The sequence below is a fragment of the Oryx dammah genome, unplaced genomic scaffold (genome assembly GCF_014754425.2).
Source record: "Oryx dammah isolate SB20612 unplaced genomic scaffold, SCBI_Odam_1.1 HiC_scaffold_34, whole genome shotgun sequence".
Taxonomy (NCBI): Eukaryota; Metazoa; Chordata; class Mammalia; order Artiodactyla; family Bovidae; genus Oryx; species Oryx dammah.
Window position 1 is genome coordinate 120,446 of NW_024070218.1, and position 27,970 is coordinate 148,415.

Sequence of the window (27,970 nt, forward strand, 5' to 3'; positions counted from 1 at the left end):
AATATTGCTCTTCACAGCATCAGATCTTGTTTCTATCACCAGCCACATCCACAGCTGAGTATTGTTTTTGCTTTGGCTCCATCACTTCATTCTTTCTGGAGTTATTTCTACACTGATCTCTAGTAGTGTGTTGGGTACCTACTGACCTAGGGGGTTCCTCTTTCAGTATCATATCATTTTGTCTTTTCATACTGTTCATGGTGTTCTCAAGGCAAGAATACTGAAGTGGTTTGCCATTCCCTTCTCCTGTGGACCACATTCTGTCAGACCTCTCCAAAATGACCAGCTCGTCTTGGGTTGCCCAGGGGCATGGCTTATTCTTATCGAGTTAGACAAGGCTGTGGTCCTAGTGTAATTAGATTGACTAGTTTTCTGTGAGTATGGTTTCAGTGTGTGAAGTAATGCTCAAAATTCTCCAAGCCAGGCTTCAGCAATATGTGAACCATGAACTTCCTGATGTTCAAGTTGGTTTTAGAAAAGGCAGAGGAACCAGAGATAAAAATGTCAACATCCACTGGATCATGGAAAAAGCAAGAGAGTTCCAGAAAAACATTCATTTCTGCTTTATTGACTATGCCAAAGCCTTTGACTGTGTGGATCACTATAAACTGTGGAAAATTCTGAAAGAGATGGGAATATCAGACCACCTGACCTGCCTCTTGAGAAATCTGTATGCAGGTATGGAAGCAACAGTTAGAACTGGACACGGAACAACAGACTGGTTCCAAATAGGAAAAGGAGTATGTCAGGCTGTATATTGTCACCCTGCTTAACTTATATGCAGAATACATCATGAGAAATGCTGGACTGGAAGAAACACAAGCTGGAATCAAGATTGCCGGGAGAAATATCAATAACCTCAGATATTCAGATGACACCACCCTTATGACAGAAAGTGAAGAGGAACTAAAAAGCCTCTTGACGAAAGTGAAAGTGGAGAGTGAAAAAGTTGGCTTAAAGCTCAACATTCAGAAAAAGAAGATCATGGCATCTTGCCCCATCACTTCATGGGAAATAGATGGGGAAACAGGGGAAAGAGTGTCAGACTTTATTTTGGGGGGCTCCAAAATCACTGCAGATGGTGAATGCAGCCATGAAAGTAAAACATGCTTACTCCTTGGAAGAAAAGTTATGACCATCCTAGATAGTATATTCAAAAGAAGAGACATTACTTTGCCAACAAAACTCCGTCTAGTCAAGGCTATGGTTTTTCCAGTAGTCATGTATGGATGTGAGAGTTGGACTGTGAAGAAGGCTGAGTGCTGAAGAATTGATCCTTTTGAACTGTGGTGTTGGAGAAGACTCTTGAGAGTCCCTTGGACTGCAATGAGATCCAACCAGTCCATTCTGAAGGAGATCAACCCTGGGATTTCTTTGGAAGGAATGATGCTAAAGCTGAAACTCCAGTACTTTGGCCACCTCATGCGAAGAGTTGACTCATTGGAAAAAGTCTGATGCCAGGAGACATTTGGGGCAGGAGGAGAAGGGGACAACAGAGGATGAGATGGCTGGATGGCATCACTGAGTCGATGGACATTAGTCTGAGTGAACTCTGGGATTTGGTGATGTGTGCTGCGATTCATGGGGTCGCAGACTCAGACACGACTGAGCAACTGAACTTAACTGAACTGAGGTGCTCTCCACAGTCTGAAACACCCAGAAATATTCACAGAATTAAATAGAGAAGATAAGGTGGAGGGAGGAGATAGACATAACCTAGAGGATAAAAAGAAGAGTCAAAAGTGGAGAGAGCAATCAAGTCAGTAATCATACCCCTAAGTAAAAATGGGTACTGAAGATTAGATTCTTAAAGGCAATAAATTGATAACAATACCCAGAAGCAAAGATTAAAAATCTACAGTAGAGGTTAAGCTCTCAAAAATACCATATTAAAAATGCAAAACAAAATCAATCACAAAATTGTGTGTACACTTATATATAAAATTTGCTTTAACAAAAAAGGGCTCTTTTTATTGCAAGGTAATAGTAAGTTGTAAAAGTGAAAATTAAGGGAGTAATAACTTAGAATTAAAAAAAAATAAAAAATGATACTGGTAAAAATATATCTAGGAATTTCTCTGTAGCTGTTGAGGGCAATTTAGGGTCAGTTCTGCTTATACTTGTTCCAGCTTATACTTCTTCTCAAGGTCTGTAGTCACCTTCCAATGAATACTCAGGGTTAACTACAGGGTTTTAATCTGTTGCACCTGTAATGGCAAGAGCACTTTCCTCTTCGTTTTTGTTTTTTTGGCTGCCTCTGTTTGCAAGTCTCTTCAGTGTCTAATTTCCTTCCTGACATAAGGGGGCAAAGGTGGTCACTTATTTAGGCCTACTTGTTCACTTGTGTTGTGGGGAGGGAGGAACACTGCAAACAAGTATCAGTGGTATGTACGGGGAATGTTCCCAGTGTATGGACCACACTGGATTTGCCCCAGCTCAATGTGGCATGTGTTTTCCTGTTCTACACAGCTCAGGCTCCAGGTTGCTCTGCAGGGGTACTGACCAAATCAGGCCCTGTGTTTCATTCACTTCCCTGTCTAAGCTACTCAGGTTCAGGTTCTTGGGTAGTCCACAAAGTACAGATTCAGTTGGGCCTGTGTTTTGTGCCCTTTCCAAGTCTGAGCAGCTCACATGACCAGATGCTTGTCAAGTTCACTATCCAAGTGCTCATGCATCTTAATCACCTCCCCAGTCCCAGCTGCTTGGGGTCTTGAGTGAGTCACGGCAGCACTATCTCAGGTGTGATGTGTATCTCCTCTGGGAGCTGATCTCAGTCTGCAACCCACCTAGTGGAAGTCAACTACCCAGGATCCCAGAAGAGGTGGTTAGCAACTGAGAGCCTGCTCACATTTTGGTCAAGGATGACAACTCTGTGCCAGAGAGTGCCCCTCACCTTCCAGCTCTGGCTGGAGTGTGCCTTCCCCTCTGCCTCCAGTGGCTGAGTGGATGGTCCACAGCCAGCCAGCTCTCCTTTGGTGATTGCTCAATCCTTAGTTCTGTGAGCAGGCCAGGCTGCACCTTAGGTTACAGCTTTTCGTGGGAAAGTTCTCTCTTTTTTTCCTCCCTGGCAATCCCACACTTTGGGTTGCTATCTTATGTTAGCTCCCTCAGATTGTCCTCAGGGCATTCAGGCCTGGTCCTTACCCTAAGCATGCAGCCTGCTTCTCCCTGTCCAGCCCCTGCTCACTCGCTGGTGGTAGGTGTGAGCATCTGGGCTACTTCTCTGCTGGGAGTGGTGGTGGTTAGACACATACTGTGTGTGTGTGTGTGTGTGTGTGTTTTCCTTCTGGTTATGTTGCCCTGTGAGATTCCAAAACTGCCCACAGACCCATTGCTGAGGGGGTTTCCTGCTGTTTAGAAACTTCTGCTCCTTCACAACTCCCTCTCCAGGATGTGGCTCCATCCCTGTTTTGTCTCTCTTTTGGTCTTTTATATTTTGTCCTACATCATTTTGGAGAGAATGGGCTGCCTTTTTTGGGTGTCTGTTGCCAACTGCCAGCATTCAGAACTTGTTCTGTTGAAGTTTCTCAGCATTCAAATGATCTTTTGATGAATTTTTGGGTAGAGAAAATGGTCTCTTCATCCTATTCCTCCACCATCTCTTCAAGCTGCTTGTAGTTTTTGGAAATTAATCCTTTGTCAGTTGTTTCACTTGTTATTCAGTTCAGTTTAGTTCAGTCACTCAGTCATGTCTGACTGTTTGTAACCGTATGATTTGCACCACACCATGCCTCCCTGTCCATCACCAACTCCTGGAGTTTACTCAAACTCCTCTCCATTGAGTCAGTGATGCCATCCAGCCATCTCATCCTCTGTCGTCCCTTTATTATTTTTCTCCTATTCTGAGGGTTGTCTTTTCAGCTTGTTTATAGTTTCTTTTGCTGTGCAAAAGTTTTTTAAGTTTAATTAGGTCCTGCTTGTTTATTTTTGTTTTTATTTCCATTATTCTAGGAGGTGGGTCATAGAGGATATTGCTGTGATTTATGCCATAGGGTGTTCTGCCTATGTTTTCCTCTAAGAGGTTTATGGTTTATGGACTTACATTTAGGCCTTTAATCCATTTTGAGTTGATCTTTGTGTATGGTGTTTGGAGGTGTTCTGATTTCATTTTTTACATAGAGCAGTCCTGTTTTCCCAGCACCACTTATTGAAGAGGTTTTCTATGCCCCACGGTATATTCTAGCCACTTCTCTAAAAAATAACATACCCTTAGGTATATGGATTTATCTCTGGGCTTTCTACCTTGTCCCACTGGTCTATATTTCTTGTTTTCTGACAGTACCATACTGTCTTGATGACTCTAGCTTTGTAGGATAGTCTGAAGTCAGGAAGGTTGGTTCCTCCAGTTCCTCAAGATTGCTTTGGTTGTTCGGGGTCTTTTTTGTTTGCAAATGAATTGTGAGGTTGTTGTTGTTGTGTTTTTTTTTTTTTGGTTCTAGTTCTATGAAAAATGTCATTGGTCATTTGACAGGGATCACACTGACTCTGTAGATTGCATTTGGTAGTACAGTCACTTTCACAATATTGATTCTTCCAACCCAGGAACATGAAATAGCTGTCCATCTCTTTATTTCATCTTTCATTTCCTTTATCAGTGTCTTATATTTTTCTGTATACACTTTTTTTTATCTCCTTAGGTTGGTTTATACCTAGGTATTTTATTCCTTTTTTTTTTTTTTGCAATAGTAGATGGTATTGATTCCTTAACTTCTCTTTCTGATTTTTCATTGTTAATATTTAGAAATGCAAGTGATCTCTGTGTTTTGATTTTGTATCCTGTCACTTTGTTAAATTCAAAATTACTGATTAGCTTTAGTAAATTTCCGATAGTATCTTTAGGGTTTTGTATGTATAGTATCATGTCATCTGGAAACGGTGAGAGTTTTATCTATTTTCCAATCTGGATTCTTTTATTTATTTTCTTTTTCTGCTGATTGCCATAGCTAGCACATCCAAAATTATGTTGACTAATAGTGGTGAGAGTCTTGTTCCTAGTCTAAGAGGGAATGCTTTCAAATTTTCACCATTAAGAATAATGTTTGCTGTGGGTTTATCATATATGGCCTTTACTGTGTTGAGTTAGGTTCCTTCTATGCCCATTTTATGAAGTGTTTTTAATCAAAGTGCTGAATTTTGTTACAGGCATTTTCTGTATCTAGTGATATTATCACATGATTTTTATCTTTCAATTTGTTAATGTAGTGTATTACATTGGCTGATTTGCATATATTGATGAATCCTTGCATCCCTTGGATAAATCCAAGTTTATCATGATATATGATCTCTTTAATGTGTTGTTGAATTACATTTGCTAGGATTTTTTTGAGGGGATACTGAGGATATTTACATCTATGTTCATTGGTGATATTGGCTTGTGATTTTCTTTTTTGTGTTGCCTTTGTCTGGTTTTGGTATCAGGGTGTTGGTGGCCTCACAGAATGAATTTAAAAGTATTCTTACCTCTGGAATTTTTTGAAAGAGTTTTTGAAGGGTGGGAATTGTCTCGTCTCTAAATGTTTAATAGAATTCACTATGAAGCCATCTGGCCCTGGGCATTTGCTTTTGGGAGGATTTATTTTTATCACTAGTTACAATTTCAGAGCTTTTAATTGGGTTGTTCATAATTTGTATTTCTTCCCAGTTCCTTCCTGGAAGATTGAACTTTTCTAAGAATCTGTGCATTTCTTCCAGGTTGTCCATTTGATTGTCATGTAGTTGTTTATAATAGACTCATAATCCTTTGTATGTCTGCATTGTCTGTTGCGACTGCTCCTTTTTCATTTCTAATTTTCTTGATTTGATACTTACCTGTTTTTCCTGGTGACTATGGCTAAAGTCTTGTTAGTTTTGTTTATCTTCTCAAAGAACCATCTTTTAGTTTTATTAACCTTTACTTTGTTTCTTTCATTTCGTTTTCATTTATTTCTGCTTGGATCTTTATGACTTCTTTCCTTCTGCCTTCTTTGGGATTTATTTGTTCTTCTTTTTCTAGTTGCTTTAGGTATAATTTTAGATTGTCTGTTCGATGTTTTTCTTGTTTCTCGAGGTAGGCTGCTGCTGCTTTTTCTGTTAAGTTGCTTCAGTTGTGTCTGACTCTGTGCAACCCCAGGGGCGGCAGCCCACCAGGGTCCCCCATCCCTGGGATTCTCCAGGAAAGAACATGGGAGTTGTTTGTGATTTCCTTCTCCAATGCATGAAAGTGAAAAGTGAAAGTGAAGGTGCTCAGTCATGTATGACTCTACGTGACCCCATGGGCTGCAGCCAACCAGGCTCCTCTGTTCATGGGATTTTCCAGGAAATAGTACTGGAGTGGGTTCCATTGCCTTTTCTGATAATATGTCTTACCCTGATGATATTACTGAATTAGATTATGAAAGTCCTTCAAGGAGCTATGCTATGACTGAATTAGAGATAATTAAGTGATTTTTATGAATTGAATGTTCTTAAAGTTCTCAAGAATTACTGAAAGTGAGTTACTCTCACACAACTTTATTTTAGCAGTAATTGTGTTTTATATGTAGTATGCCAGGTTTAAAGATAGTTTGTAAGATACTTTTCTAACTTAAATCTTGACATGTATACTAAAGTAACTCTGTAAGATGTACGGTGTACGGGATATGTTTTTTTTTTTTTTTTAAGGAAACAGAATAAATGTTTTTCCCTAAAGTAAAATGACTGCTTTTTCCAGCATGAAAAAGATGAAAGGGCAGGACAAAACCTGAATGGATATGGTTATCAGAAAAGGGATTTTTTTTTTCTTGTGATCAAAGATGACTAAAGATCAATGGGTTTGTTTATAAGATTTTAAAAACTGGTCATCTCTGTCTTCTTCCTCCTCCTCCTCTTCCCTGTATAACTCCATGAACACCTCTGAGCGGTCCAGACTGTGAAATGCACATAAGGAAGTGATTACTGGCTAGCTTGCTCTCTCCTCTTTTGATCCCACCTCATCTCATTCCAGTCACCTCTAAATGCCCCCTCCCACTTCTCTTCTCTTCTCCATGTAACTCAGTGAACCTCTCTGGGTGTTCCTCAGTATGGAGAAACTTTTCATCTTTAACTTAGATGTTTTATCATCGGTGCTGTATAGATGGAGAAATCTTGCTACTGTAAAAATAAAGCTGAAAACCAGAGGCAGGAGGCTTAGGTCCAAATCCTGAGAACATCAGAGAACTCCTGAATCCAGGGAACATTAATCAATAGGAGCTCATCAAATGCCTCCATACCTACACTGAAACCAAGCACCACCCAAGGGCCAACAAGTTCCAGAGAAAGACATACCATGCATATTCCCCAGCAACACAGGAACACACGCCTGAGCTTCAACATACAGGCAGCTCAAAGTTACTCCAAAACCGTTGACATCTCATAACCCATTACTGGTCACTTCATTGCACTCCAGAGAGAAGAAATCCAGCTCCACCCACCAAAACTCTAACACAAGCCTCCCTCACCAAGAAACCTTAACAAGCCACTGATACAACCCCACCCACAGTGAGGAAACTCCATAATAAAGAGAACTCCACAGACTCCCAGAATATAGAAAGGCCACTCCAAATGCAGCAATATAAACAAGATGAAGAGATAGAGGAATACCCAGCAGGTAAAGAAACAGGAGAAATGCCCACTAAACAAAACCAAAGAGGAAGAGATAGGGAATCTACCTGAGAAAGAATTCTGAATAAAGATAGTAAAATGATCCAAAATCTTGAAATCAAAATGGAGTTACAGATAGCCTGGAGACAAGGATTGAGAAGAAACAAGAAAGGTTTAACAAGGGCCTAGAATAATAAAAAAGAGTCAATATATAATGAATAATGCAATAAATGAGGTCAGAAACACTCTGGAGGCAACAAATAGTAGAATAACAGAGGCAGAAGATAGGATTCGTGAAATAGAAGATAGAATGGTAGAAATAAATGAATCAGAGAGGAAAAAAGAAAAAACGAATTAAAACAAATGAAGACAATCTCAGAGACCACCAGCACAATATGAAACGCTCCAGCACTCAAATTATAGGAGTCCCAGAAGAAGAAGACAAAAAGAAAGACCACAAGAAAATACTTTAGGAGATAATAGTTGAAAACTTCCCTAAAATGGGGAAGGAAATAATCACCCAAGTCCAAGAAACGCAGAGAGTTCCAAACAGGATAAACCCAAGGAGAAACACCCCAAGACACATATTCATCAAATTAACAAAGATCAAACACAAAGAACAACTATTAAAAGCAGCAAGGGAAAAGCAACAAATAACACACGAGGGGATTCCCATAAGGATAACTGCAGATAGAAACTCTTCAGGCCAGGAGGGAATGGCAAGACACACTTAAATTGATGAAAGAAAATAACCTACAGCCCAGATTACTATACCCAGCAAGGATCTCATTCAAATATGAAGGAGAAATCAAGCTTTACAGACAAGCAAAAGTGGAGAGAATTCAGCACCACCAAACCAGTTCTCCAACAAATGCTAAAGGATGTTCTCTAGACAGGAAACACAAAAAGGGCATATAAACCTGAACGCCAAACAGTAAAGTAAGTGGCAACGGGATCATACTTATCAATAATTACTTTAAACATAAATGGGTTGAATGCCCCAACCAAAAGGCAAAGACTGGCTGAATGGATTAAAAAAAAAAAAATCCTTATATATGCTGCCTACAAGAGACCCACCTCAAAACAAGGGACACATACAGACTGAAAGTGAAGGGCTGGAAAAAGATATACCATGCAAATAGAGAGCAAAAGAAAGCAGAAGTAGCAATACTTATATCTGATAAAATAGACTTTATTTATTTTTTTAATTAATTTTTTATTTTACTTTACAATTCTGTATTGGTTTTGCCATACATTGACATGAATCTTGAAACAAAGACTGTGAAAAGAGACAAAGTAGGCCACTACACAATGATCAAAAGATCAACCCAAGAAGAAGATATAACAACTATGAATATATATGCACCCAACATAGGAGCACTACAATATGTAAGACATGCTAACAAGTATGAAAGGGGAAATTAACAAAAACACAATAATAGTGGGAGACTTTAATACCCCACTCACATCTATAGACAGATCAACTAAACAGAAAATTAACAAAGAAACACAAACTTTAAATGATACAATAGACCTGTTAGACCTAATTGATATCTATAGGACATTTCACACAAAAACAATGAATTTCATCATTTTCTGAAGCATACACAGAATCTTCTCAAGGATAGACAACATCCTGGGCCATAATCTAGCCTTGATAAATTAAAAAAAAATCGAAATCAGCCCAAGCATCTTTTCTGACCATAATGTAGTTATATTAGATCTCAATTACAGGAAAAAAAAAAAAAAACTATTAAAAATTCCAACATATGGAGACTGAACAATACGCTTCTGAATAACTGACAAATCACAGAAGAAATAAAAAAAGAAATCAAAATATGCATAGAAACTAATGAAAATGAAAACACAACAACCCAAAACCTGTGGGACACTATAAAAGCAGTACTAAGAGGAAAGTTCATAGCAATACAGGCAGACCTCAAGAAACAAGAAAAAAGTCAAATAAATAACTGAACTCTACACCTAAAGCTACTAGAAAAGGAAGAAACGGAGAACCACAGAGTTAATAGAAGGAAAGAAATCTTAAAAGTTAGGGCAGAAATAAATGCAAAAGAAACAAAAGAAACCATAGCAAAAATCAACAAAGTCAAAAGCTGGTTTTTTGAAAGGATAAATAAAATTGACAGACCATTAGCCCGACTCATCAAGAAACAAATAGAGAAAAATCAAATCAATAAAATTAGAAATGTAAATGGAGAGATCACAACAGACAACACAGAAATACAAAGCATCCTAAAAGACTACTATCAGCAATTATATGCCAATAAAATGGACAACGGGGAAGAAATGGACAAATTATTAGAAAAGTATAATATTCCAAAATTGAACCAGGAAGAAAGAGAAAATCTTAACAGATCCATCACAAGCACAGAAATTGAAACTGCAATCAGAAATCTTCTAGCAAACAAAAGCCCAGGTCCAGACGGCTTCACAGCTGAATTCTACCAAAAATTTCGAGAAGAGCTAACACCTATCCTACTCAAACTCTTCCAGAAAATTGTAAAGGTAAACTTCCAAATTTATTCTATGAGGCCACCATCACCCTAATACCAAAACCTGACAAAGATGTCACAAAAAAGAAAATTACAGGCCAATACCACGATGAACATAGATGCAAAAATCCTTAATAAAATTCTAGCAATCAGAATCCAACAACAATTAAAATGATCATACACCATGACCAACTGGGCTTTATCTCAAGGATGCAAGGATTCTTCAGTATCCGCAAATCAACAAATGTAATTCACCACATTAACAAATTCAAAAATAAAAGTCATATGATTATCTCAATAGATGCAGAGAAGGCCTTTGACAAAATTCAACATCCATTTATGATAAAAACTCTCCAGAAAGCAGGAATAGAAGGAACATACCTCAACATAATAAAAGCTATATATGACAAACCCACAGCAAACATTATCCTCAATGGTGAAAAATGGAAAGCATTTCCCCTAAAGTCAGGAACAAGACAAGGGTGCCCACATTCACCACTACCATTCAACATAGTTCTGGAAGTTTTGGCCACAGCAATCAGAGCAGAAAGAGAAATAAAAAATCCAAATAGGAAAAGAAGAAGTAAAACTCTCACTGTTTGCAGATGACATGATCCTCTACAACTAATCTCAAAAATATACAAGCAACTTATGCAGCTCAATTCCAGAAAAATAAACGACCCAATCAAAAAATGGGCCAAAGAACTAAATAGACATTTCTCCAAAGAAGATATACGGATGGCTAACAAACACATGAAAAGATGCTCAACATCACTCATTATTAGAGAAATGCAAATCAAAAGCACAATGAGGTACCACTTCACACCAGTCAGAATGTCTGCGATCCAAAAATCTGCAAGCAATAAATGCTGGAGAGGGTGTGGAGAGAAGGGAACCCTCCTACACTGTTGGTGGGAATGCAAACTAGTACAGCCACTATGGAGAACAATGTGGAGATTCCTTAAAAAATTGCAAATAGAACTACCTTATGACCCAGCAATCCCACTACTGGGCATACACACTGAGGAAACCAGAATTGAAAGAGACACATGTACCCCAATGTTCATCGCAGCATTGTTTATAATAGCCAGGACATGGAAACAACCTAGATGTCCATCAGCAGATGAATGAATAGGAAAGCTGTGGTACATATACACAATGGAGTATTACTCAGCCGTTAAAAAGAATACATTTGAATCAGTTCTGATGAGATGGATGAAACTGGAGCCAATTATACAGAGTGAAGTAAGCCAGAAAGAAAAACACCAATACAGTATACTAACACATATATACGGAATTTAGGAAGATGGCAATGATGACCCTGTATGCAGGACAGCAAAAAAGACACAGATGTGTATAACGGACTTTTGGACTCAGAGGGAGAGGGAGAGGGTGAGATGACTTGGGAGAATGGTATTGAAACATGTATAATATCATGTAAGAATCGAATTGCCCGTCTATGTCCGACGCAGGATATGGCACGCTTGGGGCTGGTATGTGGGGATGACCCAGAGAGATGTTGTGGGGAGGGGGTGGTGGGAGGAGGGTTCAGGTTTGGGAATGCATGTACACCCGTGGTGGATTCATGTCCAATGAATGGCAAAACCAATACAGAATTGTAAAGTAAAATAATAAATAAATAAATTTAAAAAAAAAAAAGACCACCAGAAAATTACTAGAGCTAATCAATTAATACAGTAAAGTTTCAGGATATAAAATCAACACACAGAAATCCCTTGCATCCCTATACACTAATAATGAGAAGGTAGAGAGGGAAGTAAGGAAACAAGTCCATTCACAATTGCAATGAAAAGAATAAAATAATGAGGAATATATCTACCTAAAGAAACTAAAGAACTATATATAGAAAACTATAAAACACTGATGAGAGAAATCAAAGAGGACACTAATAGATGGAGAATTATACCATGTTCATGGATCAGAAGAATTAATATAGTTAACATGAGTATACTACCCAATGCAATCTACAGATTCAATGCAATCCCTATCAAGCTCCCAGTGGTATTCTTCACAGAGCTAGAACAAATAATTTCAAGATTTGTATGGAAATACACAAAAAAATAGCCAAGCAATCTTGAGACAGAAGAATGGAACTGGAGGAATCAACTTGCCTGACTTCAGGCTCTACTACAAAGTCACAGTCATCAGGACAGTATGGTACTGGCACAAAGATAGAAATATAGATCAATGGAACAAAATAGAAAGCCCAGAGATAAACCCACACACCTATGGACACCTTATCTTCGACAAAGGAGGCAAGAATATACAATGGACTAAAGACAATCTCTTTAGCAAATGGTGCTGGGAAAACTGGTCAACCATATGTAAAAGAATGAAACTAGATAACTTTCTAACACCACACACAAAAATAAACTCAAAATGGATTAAAGATCTAAATGTAAGACCAGAATCTATAAAATTCCTAGAGGAGAACATAGGCAAAACCCTCTCTGACATAAACCACAGCAGGATCCTCTATGATCCACCTCCCAAAATACTGGAAATAATAGGAAAAATAAACAAATTGAATCCAATTAAAATTAAAAGCTTCTGCACAACAAAGGAAACTATAAGCAACGTGAAAAGAAAGCCTTCAGAATGGGAGAAAATAATAGCAAATGAAGCAACTGACAAACAACTAATCTCAAAAATATACAAGCAACTTATGTAGCTCAATTCAAGAAAAATAAACGACCCAATCAAAAAATGGGCCAAAGAACTAAATAGACATTTCTCCAAAGGAGACATATGGATGGCTAACAAACACATGAAAAGATGTTGAACATCACTCGTTATCAGAGAAATGCAAATCAAGACCACAATGAGGTACAATTTCACCCAGTCAAAATGGCTGTGATCCAGAAGTCTACAAGCAATAAATGCTGGAGAGGGTGTGGAGAAAAGGGAACCCTCTTACACTGTTGGTGGGAATGCAAACTAGTACAGCCGCTATGCAGAACAGTGTGGAGATTCCTTAAAAAATTGCAAATAGAAATGCCTTATGACCCAGCAATCCCACTGCTGGGCATACACACCGAGGAAACCAGAATTGAAAGAGACACATGTACCCCAATGTTCATTGCAGCACTGTTTATAGTAGCCAGGAAATGGAAACTACCTAGATGTCCATCAGCAGATGAATGAATAAGAAAGCTGTGGTACATATACACAATGGAGTATTACTCAGCCATTAAAAAGAATACATTTGAGTCAGTTCTAATGAGATGGATGAAACTGTAGCCGATTATACAGAGTGAAGTAAGTCAGAAAGGAAAACACCAATACAGTATACTAACACATATATATGGAATTTAGAAAGATGGTAATGATAACCCTGTATGCGAGAGAGCAAAAGAGACTCAGATGTATAGTACAGACTTTTGGACTCTGAGGGAAAAGAAGAGGGTAGGATTATGTGGGAGAATGGCATTGAAACATGTATATGATCATGTAAGAAACAAATTGCCAGTCCATGTTCAATACAATATACAGGATGCTTGGGGGTGGTGCACGGGGATGATCCATAGAGATGATATGGAGTGGGAGGTGGGAGGGGGGGTTCATGTTTGGGAACTCATGTGCACCCATGGCAGATTCATGTCAATGTATGGCAAAACCAATACAGTATTTTAAAGTAAAACAAAGTAAAAATTAAAATTAAAAAAAAGAAAAAATAAATTAGATAGAGAAAATTTCATTCACATAAAAAAATAAAAACTGAGCTATAATATCACATAGTACATTGATGCAAAACTAGAATTTTAATTTCTCTCTAAAATTGGAAATATTTCCTTAGATTATTGGTAGTAAAATTACTCAGGTTGTAAAATGTTTTTTGTTACTTTTTGAGTCATCTGCCTAGAAAGCAAAGACTCTTTCTAATCAGAATAATATTCTTCTGTTTATGTTGACTTTATCATGGCCTTCAATCAAGCCTTGTCAATTTTGAAAGAACTAAGGTTCTTTAGAATTACATTTCATTCAATATGTACTTTCAAAAATATTTTGTCACTTTGGTTAAATAGATGAGTATTGTTTTTTAAGGACCCACGATCTTATTTAGCTAAGTATTCAGCCTTCCTGACAACTCTTTTACTTTACTTTCTACACACTCTAATCCTAAGTGATATATTCTTTGTTAATTTCCCCTGCCATGCCAGGAGGCTTCTGGGATCTGATTTCCCTGAGTAGGGATTGAATTTGGACCTTTGGCAGTAAAAATGCTGATTTATAACCACTGGATCACCAAGGATTTCCCCTGAGTGCCATAGTCTTTACTCTGAAACCCTATTTGAGGTTTCCAAGAGAATGACCCTAGAAAATCACAGAGGCTCTTTCAACATGTAAATTTTTATTTGATATATTGAGTTACATGGGAACCTTTGTCAAGTCACAAGAGATGTCTAACCTTTCTTGGTTACATTTGTGTGGACAAAATATTATTGAAATGAATGTTTCAGAAACAGTATGAATTTCCTGGAGGTTTGTCAATGCCCTTACTGTTTATGATATATCCTGGTGCTGCTTTGCCTGATATGAAAATGTTTAATTTCATGCAACAATGGGCATGACAAAGGAACAGAAAAAGCAACAACCTAATAGAAGCAGACGATATTAAGAAGAGGTGGCAAGAATATACAGAATAATTATACAAAAAGATTTAATGACCCACATCACTACGATAGTGTGGTCACTCACCAGGAGCCTGACATCCTGGAGTGTGAAGCAAGGTGGGCCTTAGGAAGCATTACTACATACAAAGGTAGTGAAAGTAACAGAATTCTAACTGAGATGTTTAAAATCCTAAAGGATTATGTTGTTAAAGTGGTGCACTCAAAATGCCAGCCAATTTGGAAAATTCAGCAGTGGCCACAGGATTGGAAAAAGTCAGTTTTCATTCCAATCCCATGAAAGGTAATGCCAAAGAATGTTCAAACTTCCGTACAATTGTGCTTATTTCATTAACACGGTAATGCTCAAAATCCTTCAATCTAGGGTTCAGCAGTACATGAACCAGGAAATTCCAGATGTACAAGCTGGATTTTGAAAATGCAGAGGAATCAGATCAAATTGCCAATATCCACTAGATCATAGAGAAAGCACTAGAATTCCATAAATAAATAAATAATCTCACATCTACTTCTGCTTCTTTAACTACACTAAATTCTTTGACTGTGTGGATGACAACCATTTGTGGAAAATTCTTCAGGTGATGGGAATGCCAGACCAACTTACCTGCCTCCTGAGAAAGCTGTATGCAGGTCAAGAAGCAATAGTTAGAACCAGACATGGAATAACGGACTGGTTCCTAATTAGAAAAGGAATACATCAGGGCTGTATATTGTCACCCTGCTTATTGAACTTATATGCAGTATACACCATGCAAAATGCCAGGGTGGATAAATCTCAACCTAGAATCAAGATTACTAGGAGAAATATCAATAATTTTAGGTATGTAGATGGTACCACTCAAATGGCAGAAAGCAAATAGGACCTAAAGGATTTCTTGAAGGTGAAAGAAAGTGAAAAGCTGGCTTAAAATTCAGCATTCAAAGAACTAAGATCATGGCATGCAGTCCCATCATTTAATGACAAATAAAAGGAGGAACATTAGAAACCATGATAGATTTTATTTTCTTGGGCTCCAAAATCACTGTGGATGGTGACTGTAGCCATGAAATTAAAAGATGCTTGTTCCTTGGAAGGAAAGCTATGATAAACCTAGACAGCATATTCAAAAGCAAGGACATCACTTTGCTAACAAAGGTCCGTATGGTCAAAGTTATGGTTTTTCTGGTCTTCCCTGTAGCTCAAACAGTAAAGAATCTACTTGCAATACAGGAGACCTGCATTTGATTCCTGGATTGGAAAGATCCTCTGGATGGAAATCAACTCCAGTATTCTTGCCTGGAGAATCCTATAGACAGAGGAGCCTGGCAGGCTACAGTCCATGAGATCACAAAGAATCGGACACGACTGAGTGACTAACACTACTACTATGGTTTTTCCAGTGGTCAGGTATGGATATGAGAGCTGGCCCATTATGAAGGCTGAGCACCAAAGAATTGATACTTTCGAAATGTGGTGCTGGAAAAGCCTCTTGGAAAAGTCCCTTGGACTGCAAGGAGATCAAACCAGTCAATCCTAAAGGAAATCAACTCTGAACATTCATTGGAAGGACTGAGGCTGAAGCTGAAGCTCCAGTACTTTGGCCACCTGATACAAAGACATGACTGATTGAAAAGGACCATTATTCTGGGAAAGATTGAGGGAGGAGCAGGGGAAAACAGAGGATGAAATGGTTGGATGGCATCACTGACTCAATGCACATGAGTTTGAGCAAACTCTGGAAGATAGTGAAGGACAGGCCAGTCTTCGATGGTGCAGTTCATGGTGTCTTAGAGAGTCAGACACAACTTAGGATTGAACAACAACAAACAGTATAGTGTTATCAATCATAGTTCTAGTTATCTTTTTAAATGTTTCACACCACATAAACAACCAAATTTCCTTGTCAGATTCATTATTTCTGTGTTGAACACTCATGAGATCTTTAACTATGGGCATTTTAAAATTTTTGTCTTGCATTTATGCTTCCCCAAAAGCATTTGCAATCACTTACAGGACAAAATGCTTTATCTTCAAGAAAAAATGAACTGTCTCAGAACTTCAGGAAAATGACTTTGCCAAATGTTTTGACTCATAAGTTTCTGATGGCATTACTTAAATCACTTTGAAATCCTACCAATGCAGTAAGCCAGAGTTTCCAGAACTCTGGGGAAAAAGCTGATAGATTCATGAGGCTGCTAACCCAAGACTGAGCAGAATGAGAATTACTTACATAGGACTTAAAGAACTGATGAAGGATGATTATGGGTTTTGTTTGGAATATTGCTGATGATTTCATGCTCTATGTTCTGGATATAAAAAACCCTTTCTCATTTATTTTAAGCTATCTATAACTCATAACAATATAGTAGATACCCAGAGGAGGAGGTGAGCAGATGTAGTTCTTGGGCAATGGGGGATGGGATGAGGAGGATACTTAGGGAGGATTCATGAGTGGGGCTGTGTTCAGAGGATGTTCAGAGGAAAAAGAATACTGCAGGTGTCATTAGATAATGGGTCTGGCACAGAAGGTGCTTTTTGGGCTTCAGCACTGTGAAGAAGGTGTTCAGTGTGTATAGTGAGGAAGACCTGGAGTGGGAATTTTTCATGGGACATATGGCATGGTGCAGAAGTCACTCACAGGCAGGGTATATGGTGCAGAAGAAGGCTGGGTGGAGACAGGATCAACAGGGTCAGTTCAGTTCAGTCTCTCAGTAGTGTCCTACTCTTTGGACCCCATGAATTGCAGCACGCGAGACTTCCCTGTCCATCACTAACCCCTGGAGTTCAATCAGACTCACGTCCATCGAGTCAGTGATGCCATCCAGCCATCTCATCCTTGGTTGTCCCCTTCTCCTCCTGCCCCCAATCCCTCCCAGCATCAAAGTCTTTTCCAATGAGTCAACTCTTCCCATGAGGTGGCCAAAGTACTGGACTTTCAGCTTTAGCATCATTCCTTCCAAAGAAATTCCAGCGCTGATCTCTTTCAGAATAGTTGGTTGGATCTCCTTGCAGTCCACGGGACTCTCAAGTGTCTTTTCCAACACCACAGTTCAAAAGCATCAATTCTTTGGCACTCAGCTTTCTTCACAGTCCAACTCTCAAATCCATACATGACCACCAGAAAAACCATAGCCTTCACTAGATGGACTTTTAAAGGCAAAGTAATGTCTCTGCTTTTCAATATGCTATCTAGGTTGTCTTATCATTTCTTCCAATGAGTAAGCCTCTTTTCATTTCATGGCTTCAGTCACCATCTGCAGTGAATCTGGAGCCCCCCAAAATAAAGTCTGGCACCGTTTCCCATCTATTTGCCATGAAGTGATGGAACCAGTTGCCATGATCTTAATTATCTGAATGTTGAGCTTTAAGCCATTTTTTTCACTCTCCTCTTTCAATTTCATCAAGAGGCTTTTTAGTTCCTCTTCACTTTCTGCCATAAGGGTGGTGTCATCCGCATATCTGAGGTTATTGATATTTCTCCCGGCAATCTTGATTCCAGCTGTGCTTCTTCCAGCCCAGTGTTTCTCATGATGTACTCTGCATAGAAGTTAAATAAGCAGAGTGACAATATACAGCCTTGACATACTCCTTTTCCCATCTGGAACCAGTCTGCTGTTCCATGTCCAGTCCTAACTGTTGCTTCCTGACCTACACACAAGTTTCTCAAGAGACAGGTCAGGTGCTTTGGTATTCCCATCTCTTTCAGAATTTTCCACAGTTTATTGTGACCCACACAGTAAAAGGATTTGGCATAGTCAATAAAGCAGAAATAGATGTTTCTCTGGAACTCTCTTGCTTTTTCCATGATCCAGCAGATGTTGGCTATTTGATCTCTGGTTCTCTGACTGTTATAAAACCAGCTTGAACATCAGGAAGTTCACAGTTCACATATTACTGAAGCCTGGCTTGGAGAATTTTAAGCATTACTTTATTAGCGTGTGAGATGAGTGCAATTGTGTGGTAGTCTGAGCTTTCTTTGGCATTGACTTTCTTTGGGATTGAAATGAAAACTGACCTTTTCCAGTCTTGTGGCCATGTTGAGTTTTCCAAATTTGCTGGTATATTGAGTGCAGCACTTTCACAGCATCATCTTTCAGGATTTGAAATAGCTCAACTGGAATTCCTTCACCTCCACTAGCTTTGTTCGTAGTGATGCTTTCTAAGGCCTACTTGACTTCACATTCCAGGATGTCTTGCTCTAGGTGAGTGATCACACCATCATGATTATCTTGGTCGTGAAGATCTTTTTTGTACAGTTCTTCTGTGTATTCTTGCCACCTCTTCTTAATATCTTCTGCTTCTATTAGGTCCATACCATTTCTGTCCTTTATTGAACCCATCTTTGCATGAAATGTCCCCTTGGTATTTCTAATTTTCTTGAAGAGATCTCTAGTCTTTTGATTCTGTGTTTTCTCTATTTCTTTGCATTGATCAATGAGGAAGGCTTTCTTATCTCTTATTGCTATTCTTTGGAACTCTGCATTCAGATGCTTATATCTTTCCTTTTCTCCTTTGCTTTTTGCTTCACTTCTTTTCACAGCTATTTGTAAGGCCTCCTCAGACAGACATTTTGCTTTTTTGCATTTCTTTTCCATGGGGATTATCTTGATCCCTGTCTCCTGTACAATGTCACGAACTCCATCCATAGTTCATCAGGCACTCTATCTATCAGATCTAGCCCCTTTAAACTATTTCTCACTTCCACTGTATAATCATAAGGGATTTGATTTAGGTCATACCTAGATGGTTTAGTGGTTTTCCCTACTTCAATTTCAGTCTGAACTTGACAATAAAGAGTTCATTATCTGAGCCACAGTCAGTTCCTAGTCTTGTTTTTGTTGACTGTATAGAGCTTCTCCATCTTTGGCTGCAAATAATATAATCAATCTGATTTCAGTGTTGGCCATCTAATGATGTCCATGTGTAGAGTCTTCTCTTGTGTTGTTGGAAAAGGGTGTTTGCTATGATCAGTGTGTTTTCTTAGCAAAACTCTATTAATCTTTGCCCTGCTTTATTCTGTATTCCAAATGCAAATTTGCCTGCCATTCCAGGTGTTTCTTGACTTTCTACTTTTCCATCCCAGTCCCCTATAGCCCATCAGTAAAGCAGTGCCACACTTTCCTAAGCATGAAGAGTTGATAACCAAAAATCAGTGGCTTTCACAACTAGTAGAAGATTGGAGCAGTGCTGTTCAGTTAGGCTGCTACTTATACAATAAGAAAAAATCCCCAGTGATTTAAGCTGCAGACAGGCCTGTCATAGATGATTCTCAGGAGGTTTCTCAGAACACACTGGGAAAGAAACCATATATAACCCCTTTTTGACACTCCTTAGTGCCCAGTGCTGCTGCCAGGGAATAAGGGCTTCTTCTCTCAAAGTATTCTAGTAGCTAGGTAATGATACCTGGAGGCGCTTTGATGAAGAATTCTGTAGTTCCTAGGACTATCCCATATGTTGCATAGAAAATGTACAAAGGGGCAGAGATGAGTCCTAGTTACTAACAGCCAGTCTAGCATAGTCCACCTCTTTGACTACTAATCATCCATGTTTTCCTTCCAAATGGTAAGAGTAACAATGCCATGCTTCTGCTTAGCATAATGCAACCATTCTTCATATATGTGAATGCACCTCTACCTTATCCAGGAATGTGGGGTGGCAAAATTTCATTAGATACACTCTCATTTTCTGGGCGATGTTCCTTCTCTAATTTTGCCATAGTTACACTTTTATATTCTGTACTCTATAGGTTAAATTATTTTATTAAGTGCCAGCCACACAATTCAAACAAAAGATTTGGAAATGGGAGAAATAAAAATAATGGGCAAGAGATTCAACAATATAATAACAAAGCAAGACAAAGTATGCATAGCTTTATAGTTTTTATTTTGGCAACTGACCATGAGGGCATACTCACTATTTATAACTTCCTTTTTCTACTAGCACTTCAGTTCCTTATGACCTCATCTAGCTGACTGCCATTGTTTATGTATCCAAAAAATACATATTCCTAACTAATCTGATCCCTTGGTGGTCTGGCCCGTGTGAAGCATTAGAGTCATCCATTACCATATATTATTGGATATGGAAACACACAGAGTCACTTTCGTAGTTTTCTCCTAGGTTCCACATATGGTCCTTCTTGCCTCCACAGTGTATTAGTAAGTCCATTCTCCCTCAATAATCAGGAGCAGTCAGACAGCGAGTAAAAGAACACTTCTCTTGATGATTCAGTGCCAAAAGGGCCCCAAATTGCCAGATTGCAATCTCAACTTCGAATTCAATATAACCACTGTTGGGTTCCCTGGTGGAAGATTTTACACACTGAGAAATTCATGGGGAAAAGATATTTGCAGAAAAACAGGGCAAGAGGAATGCATTGTGTGGAAATTCACAGGTGGAAGGCATTCATAAGCAGAGTCCCCCAGAGGACCCCACGTGGGTTGGAGGCCCTCATACGTGTGGATCTATAAAGGGGGGAAGGAGGATTAGCGAGGGGTGAATATGGAAATCAACTGGCTTCCTGGGAACCCGCTCTGCTAAGTCATTTTTCAAAATAACACTACCCTATTTGGGCAGAGGTGGGGTGTTTGTGTCACATATTATCACCAACAGAGAGTCCTAGAAATATCTGGTTAGGTGCTATTTTTATAGTTCTTGTCCTTTGAGTTAGTAAAATCTCTTCTTCATTTCCCAATGGTACTCATGTAGCCAAGATGGTGGCTAAGGTTTCAGTGAGAATGTAGCTAAAGAGATACTAGTTCAATATCTACTGAATACTGTGTCCCAGCGTTCCTACTTCAGTAGTGGAGGGATTTCTCTGTCATGTCTTCTATCTTTGGACTGATTTCATGATCAACCCTTTTTGGCCCCAGGTGGGATCAAGACATAGATGGCACATAAATTATATTTTCGGGTACAAATCTTGGAAGCATGGATCACCTGCTAAGCAGAATGACTATTCAACAGGATTCTGACAGCCTGGGCCACTGGCCCTAATGAACAAGATGAAAAGTCTTGCCTGTTGGTGCACATCTAGAGGAGTTGGTTGGGATGTGTGATTGAAGGGGCATTTTTGAGGAGGGTGTTTGACATACGTTTATTCAGAATTACTGCCAGAGTTGATGGGAACAGGGGTGTTTAAATGGGAAGAGTTGACAGAGGAAGAAGCCAGTAAGCATATTTACCTATTTTCAGTTAAGTTCAGTTCATTTCAGTCGCTCAGTCGTGTTCGACTCTTTGCGACCCCATGAATTGCAGCACGCCAGGACTCGCTGTCTATCACCAACTTCCAGAGTTCAATCAGACTCATGTCCATCGAGTCAGTGATGCCATCCAGCCATCTCATCCTCTGCCATGCCCTTCTCCTCCTCCCCTCAATCCCTTCCATTATCAGACTCTTTTCCAATGAGTCAACTCTTCGCATGAGGTGGCCAAAGTACTGGAGTTTCAGCTTTAGCATCATTCCTTCCAAAGAAATCCCAGGGCTGATCTTCATCAGAATGGACTGGTTGGATCTCCTTGAAGTCCAAGGGACTCTCAAGAGTCTTCTCCAACAACGCAGTTGAAAAGCATCAATTCTTTAGCATTCAGCCTTCTTTATAGTCCAACTCTCAAATCCATATATGACTACTGGAAAAACCATAGCCTTGACTAGATGGACCTTAGTCGGCAAAGTAATGTCTCTGCTTTTGAATATGCTAACTAGGACGGTCATAACTTTTCTTCCAAGGAGTAAGCATCTTTTAATTTCATGGCTGCAGTCACCATCTGCAGTGATTTTGGAGCCCCCCAAAATAAAGTCTGACACTGTTTCCACTGTTTCCCTGTCTATTTCCCATGAGGTGATGGGACCGAATGCCATGATCTTCATTCTCTGAATGTTGAGCTTTAAGCCAACTTTTTCACTCTCCACTTTCAATTTCATCAAGAAGCTTTTTAGTTCCTCTTCACTTTCTGCCATATGGGTGGTGTCATCTGCATATCTGAAGTTATTGATATTTCTCCTGGCAATCTTGATTCCAGCTTGTGCTTCTCCCAGTCCAGTGTTTTCTCATGATGTGCTCTGCATATAAGTTAAATAAACAGGGTGACAATATACAGCCTTGACACACTCCTTGTCCTATTTGGAACCAGTCTGTTGTTCCATGTCCAGTTCTAACTGTTGCTTCCTGAACTGCATACAGATTTTTCCAGAGATAGGACAGGTGGTCTGGTATTCCCATCTCTCTCAGATTTTTCCACAGTTTATTGTGATCCACACAGTCAAAGGCCTTACCATAGTCAACAAAGCAGAAATAGATGTTTTTCTGGAACTCTTATGCACAGACTAAACCATGCCAACTCAACTGGCATAGCCTCTGCCCCACTAAATGCTAGTGTCCCTGTGGTTGAACCTGGCTAGGGAATAACACAGTACATGCCAGCTGGTCTCCAAAGGAATGCATGAGTCCTCCCCTCAAGCAGGCTCTGCAGAGTCCATCCACCCTCCTTGGCTCTGGAACAATTTTCAAATCCTCCCCTTTCTTCTCAAGTGTCCAACACCCTTCCCCACCCCTCAAAGGTGATCCTGTTTTCTCACTCACTGAGAAAAACAGAGGCAACTACTGAAGAAGGTCCTCATTCTTCCACCTGCCAACCTGGGAACCTCTCAATAATGACCCACAGATCCAGCCTTTTCTGTCCCTACCACGTGTTAACTTGGGCCCAATTTTCTCTTCTCAGATGTACATCAGGATCACCATCAGCATCCGTTTCTCCTGCATCATCAGTGTCTGCTTGCTACTCTTACCACTCCCATCGGTTTAAACCCATGCCTGGCACCTCTGTCCCACTGTCCACTTACACTGCTCTCATAAAGCCAACCTGTCAGGAGAGTGTTTCAAAGTGACTGTCCATTCACATGAGCCCACTCTAGTCAAGCTTCTAGCCCCATCACTCCACTCAAATCGTTCCAACTGAGGTCATCAACGACCACCATGCTGCAAAATTCAAGGGCAGCCCTCAGGCTTCATCCCTTTCACTCTTTCAGCAGCCACTGACACTGGTGACCACTGGACTCTGTGGAGAAACTGTGTCACTTGGGGCATTATATTCTGTGTTACTTCTCATCCACCTCTGTAGAACCCTCCTCTTCCCAATCTTTAAATGCTTGAAAGACACAAGGGCTTAGCTTTAGCCCCTATCCCTACTTACTCATATTCTAGATGATTTCATCAGTCCTGGCCTTTCCCTGGAGCACAAATGCACGTATCCATATGATCACAGGAGCTCCCGACATAGCTCTCCCTGGAATTTCACTCATCTACACCTTCCCTTTGCTGAAACCTGCTCCCATTCAATATTTCCCTTCTCAGTAAAAAACATCACCATCCTTTCAGGTAATGGCTGGGCCCCAAACTTTGAAGTGTCCTTTGACTTATTTTTTCACACCCCACAGACTACCCCCTCTATTTTAAAACAATATCCCCAATCCAGCCACGTTCTTGACATCTTCCATGCCAACTCCTGGATCAAGTGACTGTTTTCTCTAGCTTGAGTCAGACTTCGTCTTTCTACCACCCAAACCCTCTAGTAACTTCCACCTTCATTTATAATGAAATCTAAAATCTCTCTGGGTCTTCCAACACCTACATGATCCAGTTCTTAGGCATCACTTTTACTATCTCTCACCACTAATCTCTCATTCACACTATTCCAGCCATGTGAGCTGCTACTCCATGCTACTGCCCTGAGGCCTTTGCACTTGTTGGCCCTCTGTTGGGAATAGTCTTTCTCCATAAGACTGGTTTTGTTTCCCTCACAGTATTAAGCACATAGAATCGGCAACATTCATTAACTCCCTTAGACGTGAGAGACCACTCAGCTCCTGCTTCTGCAAAGCCCCTGAGATGGAGCATGAGCATACAGAAATCAAGCCTTTTCCACAGTTTATGAACCCAAAAGGAATCCCCAGCTCTGGATGATGTTCTCAACTACATTACCTTAAATCAATTGTCATGGCAGCAGATGCCAAAGTGTTCTAGGGTAATCTTTGGACACTCTTGGATCTCCTGGTTGCAGTAAGACAAACATCCTGAGTCAGCCAGACTCTGTGTTTTGATGCAGGCAGCCTGACATCTTTACCTGTGGTGTGCAACTGGCCATATATAGTCTTGGGCCACACTGGACCTTAGCCCATTGTAGACCCTCACACTGTTTGTATAAACCAGTCACATGTCTTCATCCTACTGTCTATCATACGTGTGGACACTGCAGTGTGATTCTTATTCCAGGCAGCTTGCTTCTCCCTGTCCCCCTGCCAAATATATCTGCATGGTAGGCTGTTCCCCTCTAGAACTGGAAGACCTATGTCTGCTCCTACAGGAGACATGTCCTTATATGCCCTACCTTGCTACCTGTCTTGATGGCCCTTCTCTTCATGTCTGGGACCACTGGGTCATGCTTGGAATATCACAGGGATAGCAAGGACCCAAGAATTATCACAAAGTCAGTGTGACTGTGGAGCTTGCTGGGATCTCATACTGAAGTCCTAGATACTGACTTGTAGATTGAGTATCTCTCGAGTTCCACAATCTCTGCCCTTGTTCCTGGAGTCACCCCTGCTTTTTCCCTCAGACAAAACAGCTGAACTTTGCTGCCTACCCTGCTGCTGGCCCAGGGCACAGTTTCTTGACACTGTTGCTGAAAACTCCTGCCCTCATCACAGCTCTGCTCCTCTCTCATATTTGAGCACCACCAGTTCCATCTCACAGTTAAATGGCAGAACAGTCGGGTCCTTGCCCAACAACAAATACCCAGCAGAGTCAAGAATAAATAAATAAAAATTGAAAAAAAAATGATGTTGAAAACCAAAAAACAGTAGAAGAATTGGGAAACAAACAAACAAAAAAAAATGTTGGGAGGACAAAAAGAGTGTGCTTCTGCTAGTTACAGTCAACTCCTAGGGCCTGTTTTTTTTCCCTGTGTCCTTGGGGAAATCCTTGTCCCTTTTCCCACCGAGCAGAAGGAAGAAATTGGGGTCTTTGCCAGAGGATGTGTACAGGAGAATTGGAGTGCTGGGAGTAGTGTTTTTAGTTTGTTCCTTGCTTCTTGTGCCCTCACCAACCTTGTGGACTCTGGGACATTGCTCCCTTTGCCCCTCAGGGCAGTGTGGGTTTTGCTCTTCCCCAGAAATGACCAGCTCTCTGGTCCCGAGTCAGCCTTCTTTTCTAGGTCCTTCCCTTTTCCTTTGTCACCCAGGCTAGACAGTGCACCAGAGCAACATTGCCTGGGCTGCAAATAGAGCTTGGCAGTTCGGACTCCACTCTTATCAGAGGAATCATCTGCCTGCAGATGGCTCCAAAGTTTCTGTCTCTGAGAAGGACCTCTTCCTTGAACTCTGCGTGTGTTAATCAAACTAACTGCCTACTTGGATGCCCAAAGGGCACTTTCAAGTGAAGATGTCCAGACTGCAGTACTTCATCCCCCTCAACACACTCATTTCTTCCCCCTGCTTACCCCAAGGGCTCTGCCTTCTATCCAGTTGCTCAAGTAAGGACACCAGAATTCTCTCTACCCTCCCCTCTCATTTGTTCTTCCTCTCCAGTCTAAACTCTCATCAGATTTTAGTGACTCTAGTTTGGTGACTCCTCCTCCTGTCCACATCTCCATAATCCCTGGCCCTGTCTACTCATCTCGCTCCTTCTGCTCTGGTCCCTTTGTTACTTCACCACCATCCATACAGCAGCTGAGACAAAGTGATTGCAACACCACCAGACCCCACTTCTCTCTGGTGACAGGTTCTCCCAGTGTCCCCTCATCTCTTTGGAATAAACTCTGAAGTCCCCTCCTTGGCCAGAAGTTCCCCTGCACCTCTGCTAGGAGCTGGCCACCTGTTAGGCTCTTTTTCCCATCCCACTTTCACCCCCAGTCTCCTCATCAGACTCTGGCTGCAGTGGCATTCTTGGCTGACCCCAGAGCACACCCAACTTGTTCCCAAATGTAGCCTTTGCCTTTCTTCCTCCTCTGTGTGGGACAAGATGTGTCACATAGAAGAGAACTTCCGATGGTGCCCGCCCCCCGACCCCTTCTCAAGAAAGTCTCAGCTGACCACCTCCTCCAACTCTTGGAGTACCCTGAGGTACTCTTCACTCATATTAACATTAGCAGCATTGTCTTATGTGTCACATGTAATCGATGCTGGTTGTGGTCTCTGCTAAGGGCATCACCATGACAGGGTTGGGAATGAGTTGTGTGGCCACGCTTGCATCTGAGAGTCCCCTGTGACATCCAGGTGAATACATGCTGTACCCTGTTCCTTCCTTCTCTTCCCTCCACCACCTTGCCCTGACCCGGGCCCCTGAGAGAAGGCAACTGGGGTCCCTGGTGAAGGTAAAGAAATTGTCATTGTGCCTCTGGCTTGGTTCAACCTCCAGGGTCTTCTTTCTTTCAACTTGGTTTCCCTGAGTGCTATCACTGGTCCCTGCCCAGAGCCTGCAGCCAGCAGATGTTGACCAGGGGAGGAGTAGACACAAAAGCATTTTGTTTGACCTGGTGTGGAGAGGCCTCAGTCTAAATTCAGAGACTTTGTGCCTCTAAGTGACAGAGGGCTTTCATGATATACCCCTTAACTATGCCTGCTGCTGCTAAGTCGCTTCAGTCGTGTCCGACTCTGCAACCCCATAAACGGTGGCCAACAAGGCTCTCCTGTCCGTGGGATTCTCCAGGTAAGACAACTGGAGTGGTTTGCCATTTCCTTCTTCAATGCACGAAAGTGAAAAGTGAAAATTGAAAGCACGCTCAGTCGTGACGGACTCTTCACGACCCCATGGACTGCAGCCGACCGGGCTCCTCCATCCATGGGATTTTCCAGGCAAAAGAGTACTGAAGTGGGGTGCCACTGCCTTCTCTGTAACTACCTAGTTAAGTGCATAGAAGCCCAGCAACGCTGCCAGCAGGGGGTGTCTCAGGATTTCTCTCCCCTAAGCTGACTCCCTGGCTTCCCTCATAGCTCAGTTGGTAAAGAATCTGCCTGCAATGTAGTAGACCTGGGTTCAATTCCTGGATCAGGAAGATCCCCTGGAGAAGGAAACGACAACCCATTCCAGTATTTTTGTCTGGAAAATCCCATGGACTGAGGAGTGTAGCAGGCTACAGTCCATGGGGTCACAAGACTCAGACATGGCTTAGCAACTAAACCACCAACAACAACCAGCTGACTCTCAGCTGGGTGACCTGAGAGGCAGCCCTCA

The 27,970-nt window shown here is 40.8% G+C and overlaps 1 long non-coding RNA gene across 1 annotated transcript; it reads right to left on the reverse strand.

Annotated features, from left to right (window-relative positions):
- Positions 1 to 5,732: 5,732 nt before the first annotated feature.
- Positions 5,733 to 20,967, reverse strand: LOC120859154. The gene is made up of 3 exons (XR_005720042.1): positions 20,956 to 20,967; positions 18,124 to 18,129; positions 5,733 to 5,817 (listed from the first exon to the last, which is right to left on the reverse strand). It is a non-coding gene; the product is annotated as an uncharacterized LOC120859154 (long non-coding RNA).
- Between the last annotated feature and the right edge of the window lie 7,003 nt (positions 20,968 to 27,970).